This window comes from Trichechus manatus, unplaced genomic scaffold, assembly GCF_000243295.1.
Source record: "Trichechus manatus latirostris isolate Lorelei unplaced genomic scaffold, TriManLat1.0 scaffold00013, whole genome shotgun sequence".
NCBI classification, from domain to species: Eukaryota; Metazoa; Chordata; class Mammalia; order Sirenia; family Trichechidae; genus Trichechus; species Trichechus manatus.
Window position 1 is genome coordinate 12032971 of NW_004443949.1, and position 9447 is coordinate 12042417.

The 9447-nt window shown below is 39.8% G+C and overlaps 1 pseudogene; it reads left to right on the forward strand.

Annotated features, from left to right (window-relative positions):
* Positions 1-276: 276 nt before the first annotated feature.
* Positions 277-8403, forward strand: LOC101343158 (glycogen synthase kinase-3 alpha pseudogene; annotated as a pseudogene).
* The last annotated feature ends 1044 nt before the right edge of the window (positions 8404-9447 follow it).

Consider the following 9447-nt stretch of genomic DNA (forward strand, 5'->3'; position numbering starts at 1 on the left):
TAACTCTGTAGCAGCTTCAGGATACAGGATACACTGATCTATAATAAAGTGATATTAAAGGTATATGTGGTGGACGAGAATGCTCTATGGAGTCTGGGAAAACTTGAAAGGAGAATTTTAGTGTATATGCCTAAGATTCTAGAGCATTTCTATTTCTTCTAGGGAAGAGAACTGATCTCAGTTTTAAAACAAAATCCTTGGCATGATAGAGGGTTTTGGAAAAGAACAAACACTGGCCTAAGGATACTAAATGACTGTATAACCAGCCTGCCTATCATGAACAGGTAAGTATCAGATCTACAGAATCACAGAATCAGCTAGGCGCAGCAGTAATCTATTATATGATGGAAATGACACAAATGGGACTGGGCGTACACAGTTCCAAAAAAAAAAAAGTAAGTTACATAAACATTTGCCACAGATTCCTTGGTAAATATTTCTATTGGATAAATGTCTCTCATTCAGCTCATACACAGTGATTTCAGGGAGGTTGCTTAGAATCACTTAATTTGGAGGCAAATATTAAAACTGGATCACAGAAAGGACAGTGCAATATGTTTTTGATGCTAGCTGTACATATTTTGCCACTTTGTTACAGCCCCATGTCAGTGGTGAAGGAAAATCCTCCTAGTGGGTTAAACTTTGATAAAGAAAAGAGATTATTACATTTATATGGAGAGAAATGAGACCTATGGTGCAGTTTCAACTCTTAGAAGTAGTATGAGGAGGTAAGAAATTCTGAAGAAATGGCATGTGAATGGCCACAACATTTGCGCCTGTATAAGTCTCACATTAATATTCACCAGAGAACATTTGAAATAGAAGAAGCACCAAACAATCAAGCAGACAAGATGACTCATTCTGTGGATGCCTATCAATTTTTTTTTTTTTTTTTTTTTTGGCCACCTTAGTCCAGGCACAAAGGACCTATGAGTGGAATGGCCAGGGTGGCGAGGATTGAGGCAAAGCATGGGCTCAGTAACATAGTCTTCCTCTTATCAAGGCTGGTTCTAGTTACTGCTGCTGCAGAATGACTTAAGCTTCTAACAACAGAGACCAACATTAGGCCCTTAATATGACTATCATCCTTTGTAGAAACCAACCAGCCACTTAGAGGCCGTTTGCTTACTTTGGACCCCCGCCACCACGAGGGGGTGGCAGAAATTCATCCTTGCCGAAACTGATACCCATTACATTCCCTAAAGTGGCATTGTCAGCATCATTATCCAAAGTATTACAAAATGCCTGATTCTAACAGATGGACTTTACACATTTTCTCTCAATTAGGAAAACAGTTATAGAAAGGAAATGTGAAGAAAGACAAAAAGATCCATTCATTTTATCATAAACCTCATCATATAGACTCAAAAAGTACGAAAGAATAACGAAATAACCTATAAAGTTTCAGTTAAGTTGCCATCTCAGGGACCACAACCTGTGTCCCTTGAGCACTATTCTCCAAGAATGTAGTCTATGTGCTGAATCAACCATTGAACTATAGTGCTGGACCCAGGAGACAAAGGAGGTAAGTAGAGTTGATCCTTTTGCCCATTAATCCTGATGACCTAGCTATAGAAATTATGTGTCCCATCTCCACAAACTTGGTATCTGCCATTTACTCATGAAGGAAGGTGTATTTACATCCGGGTAATGGTGAGGATTCTATTGAACTTGAAGAACCAATCACCACCTGATCACTTTGGACTCTTCATGCCTATGCACCAGCAGGTAAACATAAGAGTTACTACACTAATGACAAAAGTGAGCTTGACTTCAATGAGTCTTGGAAGTTGTTTCCACACAATGAGAAAAAGTTGTGGTATGTCTGGAATGAAGATGATTCACTGGGCAATTCTTTGTGATTTCATGATAAATGATAATTGTAAAGAGCAATTTTAACAACCCATGCCTGACAAAGTTAAGGCAACTGAGGTCGGACACTTTGAGGATGAAGGGGTGGGTCATGCCACTGCCCCCAGGCAGGCAATCTAGACCATCTGTGGTGTAGACCGGTAGTCCGGAGAAGCTTAGAATGATTGGTGAAGACAGGAGATAATCACTCTTAAGTAAGTCCTCAGACCAGCTGCAGCAGCAGGGATTGCAGTTTATTCCATTCACTCTCCTTTATTAAGTCTTTCTAGAGATTATGGCAGCTACCACTTCCACCGGGGCTTTGTGATGAATTGAGTGTTGGAATGGCCAAGATGATCTGAGTGGTACAAGGGTGTAAGCTATCAGAATCCTCTTGTACATCACTTCAAATATTCTCTTTCTCACCTCTTATTCTACGCACTGATGTATCAGTGGGTTCAGTGTATACGTCAACCAGTTCTGCACAGGTACTAACTGAAACCAGTTACCTTTGTCTGAAAGCATGCACCCATTGGCTTTGTGCTTTCAGTCTTCTCTAACACTTAAGTTTAGGCCTCCCTGGCAAACCTACTTAGAGCTAACGCTTCAGCAACTCGAAAGTGAGGGCAACTTAATGTTAAAGGAGTTGGCCTAGATAAGTGAAGTCTGGGAGTTGAGTAGATGCTTTCCTCTTTCATCTATCAGATAGACAGTGTTGTGGCGCATTCTTAAGGCATCTGAGAGGTTCTATGGGATTGAATTCCGGGTACCTGTAGCAGTAGGTAACCTAAGAAGGCATCCTTGTATAAGTCTTCCCTCATTTAATGCTCTCCTCCAAGATCTCTTCATTCCTGCTTTTTGGAAATACATTTCCAAATAAACCACCTGTGCACAGACTTTGGTTCAAGACTGATAATTCAAGTAGGGAAAATATTTGAGTCATACAATAAAGAGGTCAATGAGGAAAAACATTAGAAGATAAATCACTTTATAATGACAGGACAACATATTTTTTGACTGAGATATATATTGCTGAATACTATAGTCAATAACTAACAATCAGCTGAATAAAATTTATTGATCGATTAACACTTGCTAATTGCAGAAGCTACTATGGTGAAGAGGAAGTGATTCCTGAAATAGAGTTTATGATAATAAAAATAGCAAATTCACAAATTTAACACTCATTACAAATATAATAAGTAATGGGAAGTAGGATAAGGATGAAAAGGAGGGTACTCCTATTTTAGGTGCTCAAGAAACTGACAGTAGTGGCTTAGACTAGGGTGCTGTTATTGAGGAGCTTATTTTATTTTGGTTCTTATTTGCTTTTTACCTCTTCAATAGTGGCGTTGATTGTCTATAATTTTAGCTCACAGCACTCGCCCAAAGATGGCTCAGAAGATATTTTTGTTTTCTTTTGTTCAGTTTCCCAACAGAGCAGTCTTCTGTGAAAATTAGCAGTCTTCGGTGAAAAAAAGTATAGCAAAACAAACTTTGCTTTGGAAGCAGAAGATAAAAGCTTTAATTCCTGACATAACATTTACTTATTATATTAAATGAGTTGAGTTAAACAGCCTAATTGAACCTCTACTCACTTACTGTAAAGTAAGTATTTTAACGCATGTGGTTAAGGGTAGCTGTGACTAGTAAGTAAAATACTTAACATAAAGCGCTCCTTTCGTAGTAGTTATTCAACAAATTGTAGTTATGGAAATGCAGGATAATGATTTTTTTTTATGGTTGCAGGAGACAGTATTTGTGAAAGTACGTGGCCTTTCTGCTATAATATAGGTGTCTGAAGAATATTAATATTCAGTTCCTTCTCAGATAATAAGAATTTCTTCTCAGGCTACAGTTATCCAAGGTCTCTATTTGCAAGTAAATCATGTTTTAGCCAAGTTCCCACCTACACAGCAGCAAGCAAAGTGATCAGTGTAGGTAATCATTAGTCCTGACTTACAGGCAACGGTATTTTCATCTGCTTTGTACATGTTTTTCCTAGACGACAATTAAAACTTAGAAAGTGGTCTTGCCTGACTGAAGATGTGAGAATCATTTGACGCACTTTTTTCTTTAACAGAATCTACTGAAGTTTTTATTTCAGAGGCACAGAATTCATTCTTTCCTCCAAAGTAAATCTTGAAGTAGTAGGGGGAGGACTGAAGTGTGTGATTTTTGCTCTGTGGCCTCTCTTGGAGATGTGCCTGTTTATTTACTTTCATTTCTATTGTAAAAAGAGAATATGGAAATCAAAACTCACTTCCAACCATGAGATGTAGTATATTTGTAAATATTTACTTCAGGTTGACAATGGTGAAAAAACACACCCTTCTCTAAAAGTATATATCTCTAAGCCATAAAGGAAAAAAAAAAAACTGCTATGCAAATCCTTTTAAAATGCATTTGCTTTTAAAAACTCATGGAAATGAAACATAAATTTTGAAGGAGCATACCAAACTCTGATAGATCTGCAATCTATAAATGACAAAGCTTCTTTTTTTGCTTATATTTACATAGAATTTCCCTAAGACCTTACTGTAAATATATTTCTCATCCCATGTTATTCAGTGAATGATGTAAACTGTGTATTTAGGTCTGCACATAAGACCGACTCTTTTCTTAAGAAAATAGCTCCAATGTGCACATAATATTATCTACACTTTTCCTTTCCTCTTATTATAATGGAAAAACATTTATTTGGAGTAAATCTCAGCACTGTAATCAATTTATGAATAAATCACTTAATGAATTTTGTTTAAAAATTTTTATTTCATGACCAATGTCTTAGTTATCTAGTGCTGCTGTAACAGAAATACCACAAGTGGATGACTTTAACAAATAGAAATTTATTCTCTCACAGTCTAGGTGGCTAGAAGTCTGAATTCAGGGTGGCAGCTCCTGGGAAAGGCTTTCTCTCTCCGTCAGTTCTGGGAGATGGTGCTTGTCATCAATCTTTCCTGGTCTAGGAGCTTCTCAGCACTTCCTTCTTGGTGGCATGAGGTCCCTCTCCTCTCTACTTTATTGTCTCTTTTATATCTCAAAAAAGATTGAATCAAAATACAACCTAATCCTGTAGATTGAATCTTGCATTGTTAACATAACTGCCTCTAATCCTGCCTCATTAACATCATAGAGGTTAGAATTTACAACACATAGAATAATCACATCAGATCACAAAATGGTAGACAACCACACGATACTGAGAATCATGGCCTAGCCAAGTTAACACACATTTTTGGGGGACACAATTCAATCCATAAAATTCAACCATTACATTTATGTCAATGAGAGCGAAGTGTGTATTTGCGACACTTACAATGGCTTGATTTTAATTTAAAAATAGAGCACATTTAGGAAAATCGGACATTTGATTGACAAATTATCTGGAAGGGAAGGTAAACATTATGAAACGAAGCAAGTCAGTGAGCACCCTGTTCAGTCTTATCTTGTGAAAAAATATAATTTTCAAAGAGTTTCTTGAAACATCGGACATCTCAGCATTTTAAAACTATGTTTTAAACCTGATGCTAAAATCCAAGATTCAAATAGTATTTTATTAAAAAAAAGTCTGTCGTCAGAATTCCAGACAGATTGTGATAAGGAAGCTAATTAGGAGGCTATAAGACCCGTGAAGAGTGAAGGCACAGGATAGTAAAGGCCTGAGCTCAGGTAGTTCTGTGTAAATGGAAATTAAAAATAGAGATCATAAAGGAAGCCTCAACAGACTTGTGAACTAAATCAGCACAGGTGCAAAGCTGTTAGGAATGTTAAAGCTGTCTGGATATTTTAATCTTACTGAACTAGAAGAATAGTGACCCTACTAACAAAAGTAGAGACATCAGAGGGATAGATGGCTTTTGAAAGTGGTCACTTGGAATTAGATTAATGAATTTGTAATGTTAGGTGTGAAGTGATTAAAGCGTAGGAGGTGGGTCAAGCTGATCTAGGAGTAGAGATGTAAGGCAATTTGTTCAGATTATGTAACAAATGCCATGGTGACCTGATATAGAAGACTCCTATTTTTCAGTGCAGACTTTCACCAGGGCGTGGCCAGCTTTGCTGAAGGGACATGTGGATGCTGCTCTAGGTGCCTCAGTGCACAGAACAAGGGAAACCGATTGCAACCCAGAGAATATGTTTACAGACAGAGTTCATTTGTACAAAGAGCCACCAAGTTAGAAAAGAGGAAAGCCATTCAGGTATGTTTACAAAGTAAGGCAGCCTGCCAGAATTATGAAAAGCAAATTGGAGGATAACAAAGAATCCCACAGAAGACAAGTGGTAAGAAATCAGTACTCAATGGGCTTCGTGCAGGTACAAAGAAAAATATGGCATTTTCGCTTATTAGTAATAAAGGCCTTACAGCAAGGAGTGGACATCTGGTACTGGCTGAATTAGGCAAGAGAAGAATGGGACTTGAATAAAGGGATCCACACTGACCAGAACTTGGATGGGCCCATGTCCAGTTTGGATCCACAACATCAGTATTTTAGCTTCCAGGCACTGACACAAATAAGGAACATTTTGGATTGCCACATTATGATTGATTTATAAATATTCTACTTTACTATGTTATGCCCTGTGCTGTGAGTTGCTGTATCAACTCATTAATGAGATATAAAGATATGATCATGCTTGACACGCTAAAGCAGGCGCAATGTAAGCCAATTAGGAACAGCCTGCTTAGAAAGTGGTTATTGGAGAAACTAGTTGTCTTTCCTGCCCTACAAAATATATTGAGTCATAATCATCAAGATGATTCACTCCACATGATGCTAGCAGGAAAGAGTAAAGCTGGGACTTGATGATAAAATTATTTACAATATCAAATTATTATTGAGCACTTTATGTATACTAGAAATTATCAAAGCACTCACTTGTAATATTGATTTCATCTTCACAGCAATATGAGAGGTGAATGCGGTTCTAACACCACTCTGCAGATAAAAAAGAAGTAAGAAAATGAGCAATATGGTGAAGGCCACCATCACAAGTGAAAGATGGATCCAGGATTTGAACTCGGCTGTATCAAAATCCAAAACCTGATCATTTAATTACTATACTATATTATCTCAGAAGGTGAGGTGTTTGTTTAAGATAATATGCTTCAATTTAAAACCATGATACAAAATTAAATTCGTTATATATATGAGTCTTCACAAATAAGCTTTCACTCCAGAGCCTAGCGACATGGCCTTGGGGAGGCCTGAGTCTTGAGTCGATGGTGGCAGCAGCAGCAGCAGAGGGGCAGCCGGGACCGCCCAAGCCCACTGGCCTGGACCAGCCCTCGGCACCATGAGCAGTGACCGTGGCTTGCCTTTAGGGGCAGGCCTGGGGGCTCAGGCCAGGTGCAGACCAGCTCATTTGTGGAGCCAGGCGGCGGCGGAGGAGCCAGCAGTGACTGCCTGGGTGCTGGCACCAGTTTCCCACTACCTGGAGTAAAGCTGGGCCATGGCAGCAGAAAAGTGACCACAGTGGTCTCCACTCTATGCCAGGGTCCAGAGCACTCCCAGAAGGTGGCTTACACAGACATCAAGATGATTGGCAGTGGCTCTTTTGGGGTTGTGTACCAGACATGGCTGGTCAAGACTGGGGAGCTGGTCACCATCAAGAAGGTTCTCCAGGACAACAGGCTGAAGAAATGAGAGCTGCAGATGATTCATAAACTGAATGATTGCAATATTGTGAAGCTGAGATACTTCTTCTACTCCAGTGGGGAGAAGAAAGATGAGCTTTACCTAAATCTGGTGCTGGAATACCCAAGACAGTGCACTGGGGCCTGCCATTTCACCAAGGCCTAGTTGACCACCCCTATCATCTATGTTAAGGTGTACACATAACAGCTCTTTCTGAGCTTGGCCTACATCTACTCCCTGGGCGTTTGTCACCACAATGTCCAGCCCCAGGACTTGGTGATGGACCCTGACACCGCTGCCCTAAAACCCATCTTTCCTGGGGACAGTGGGGTAGACCAGCTAGTGGAGATCATCAATGTGCTGAGAACACCAACCTGGGAAAGGATCCAAGAGATGAACCCTAACTACACAAAGTTCAAGCCCACCCCTGGACAGAGATGTTCAAGTCTCAATGGACACTTAAGGCCACTGGGCTCTGATCTAGCCTGCTGGAGTAAACACCATCCTGGACGTTCTCCCCACTGGAAGCCTTCACCCACAGCTTCTTTGATGAACTCCTATGTCCTAGAACCCAGCTCTGTAACAACCACCTGCTTCTCCCACTCTTCAATTTCAGTCCTGGCCAAAACTCTCCATCCAACCATCCCTCAAGGCCGTTCTCATCTCTCATCACTTGAGGTGCTGGCGGGCTCTGCCACAAGCTTTAGGTGAGCCTCAGACTGGCAGCCGACTGACGGCACGGCTATTCTAACTCTTCCTGAGGGCCCCCTCAGCTACCCTTCCATCTCGGAGCCCCAAGGGGGCCTGGGATTGGGGACCACAGCCTACCATGCTCCTACTGCACTTGCTGGGTTTCTAGATTGAGGGGGCAGAAATAAATGAGACCCTGTCCCCACCTCCAGTCCCTCCTTCACTAGCTACACCCTTGCGGTGGGGTTTTGAAGAGGATTTTAACTGGTTGTGGGGAGGGAAGAGAAGAAAGGAAGGAAGGACAGGATTGGGGGCATGATGACCTCCTAACCCCTCAGCCCATCTCGTGTCTCCAGGTCTCCACTTCATCTAATACCCCTCCCCTCCTGTGTTCCTTGTAAATAGAACCAGCCCCTGCTTCTTCTGCTCTTCTCTGGCCCCCAGGTGTAAATAGATTATTATAATTTATTTCTTGAAGAAAACGTTGATTCACGCCATCCAACCTGGCTGCCTCTTCCAGCTGTTTCTCCCATCCTGTCTTCTGCCCCTAACGTCTCCTTCCTCAGCTCCCCACCCCGGAGGGCCAGAGGAGGGAGAGAGTCCTGATTGTCTTAGTTTCTACTGTAAAGTTTGCCTGTGTACAGACTTCCCTTCGATAAATTATTGACATAAAAAAAAAGCTTTCACAAATCTGAATTGCTAATAGTTCACTAGGATTTACAATTAATAAAATTCCATTATATGATTATATTAAAACTTAATTGATATTATAAATAAATCCTAGGTTTAATAAAATTAAATATAAATAATGAAATTTAATGTTAAAGGAGAAAAATATTGGGAAAGAAATTATTTTAGGATCTTTTTTCTTCTTCTTTTTGATAAAATGAGCCTTGTGATTGATAATGGAGAAGTTTTGACATTGAGAGAAGGAAATCATGATGTGCAATTCAATAGCAGCTGTTACTATTTACACACATTTCTACAATAGTTTATACCTCATTTTATGCATCTTTACATACCACTAAGTACCCATGCCCCTTAAATTAAATGCATCTGCTTTTAAATTTTTACCATAATGTCTAACAATTCCATCTAATAACTAAAATAACATAAAAAGGGAGTACCATATGTGGAGTCATTTTTTTCCAACATTGTAACTGGCCAAAAATCACACTATTGTTAAGAATTGTTCAAATGAATGCTATTTCTCTAACGTATTCGATGCACCCTAAACAATTATTATCACTTTTGAGCACTCATGATT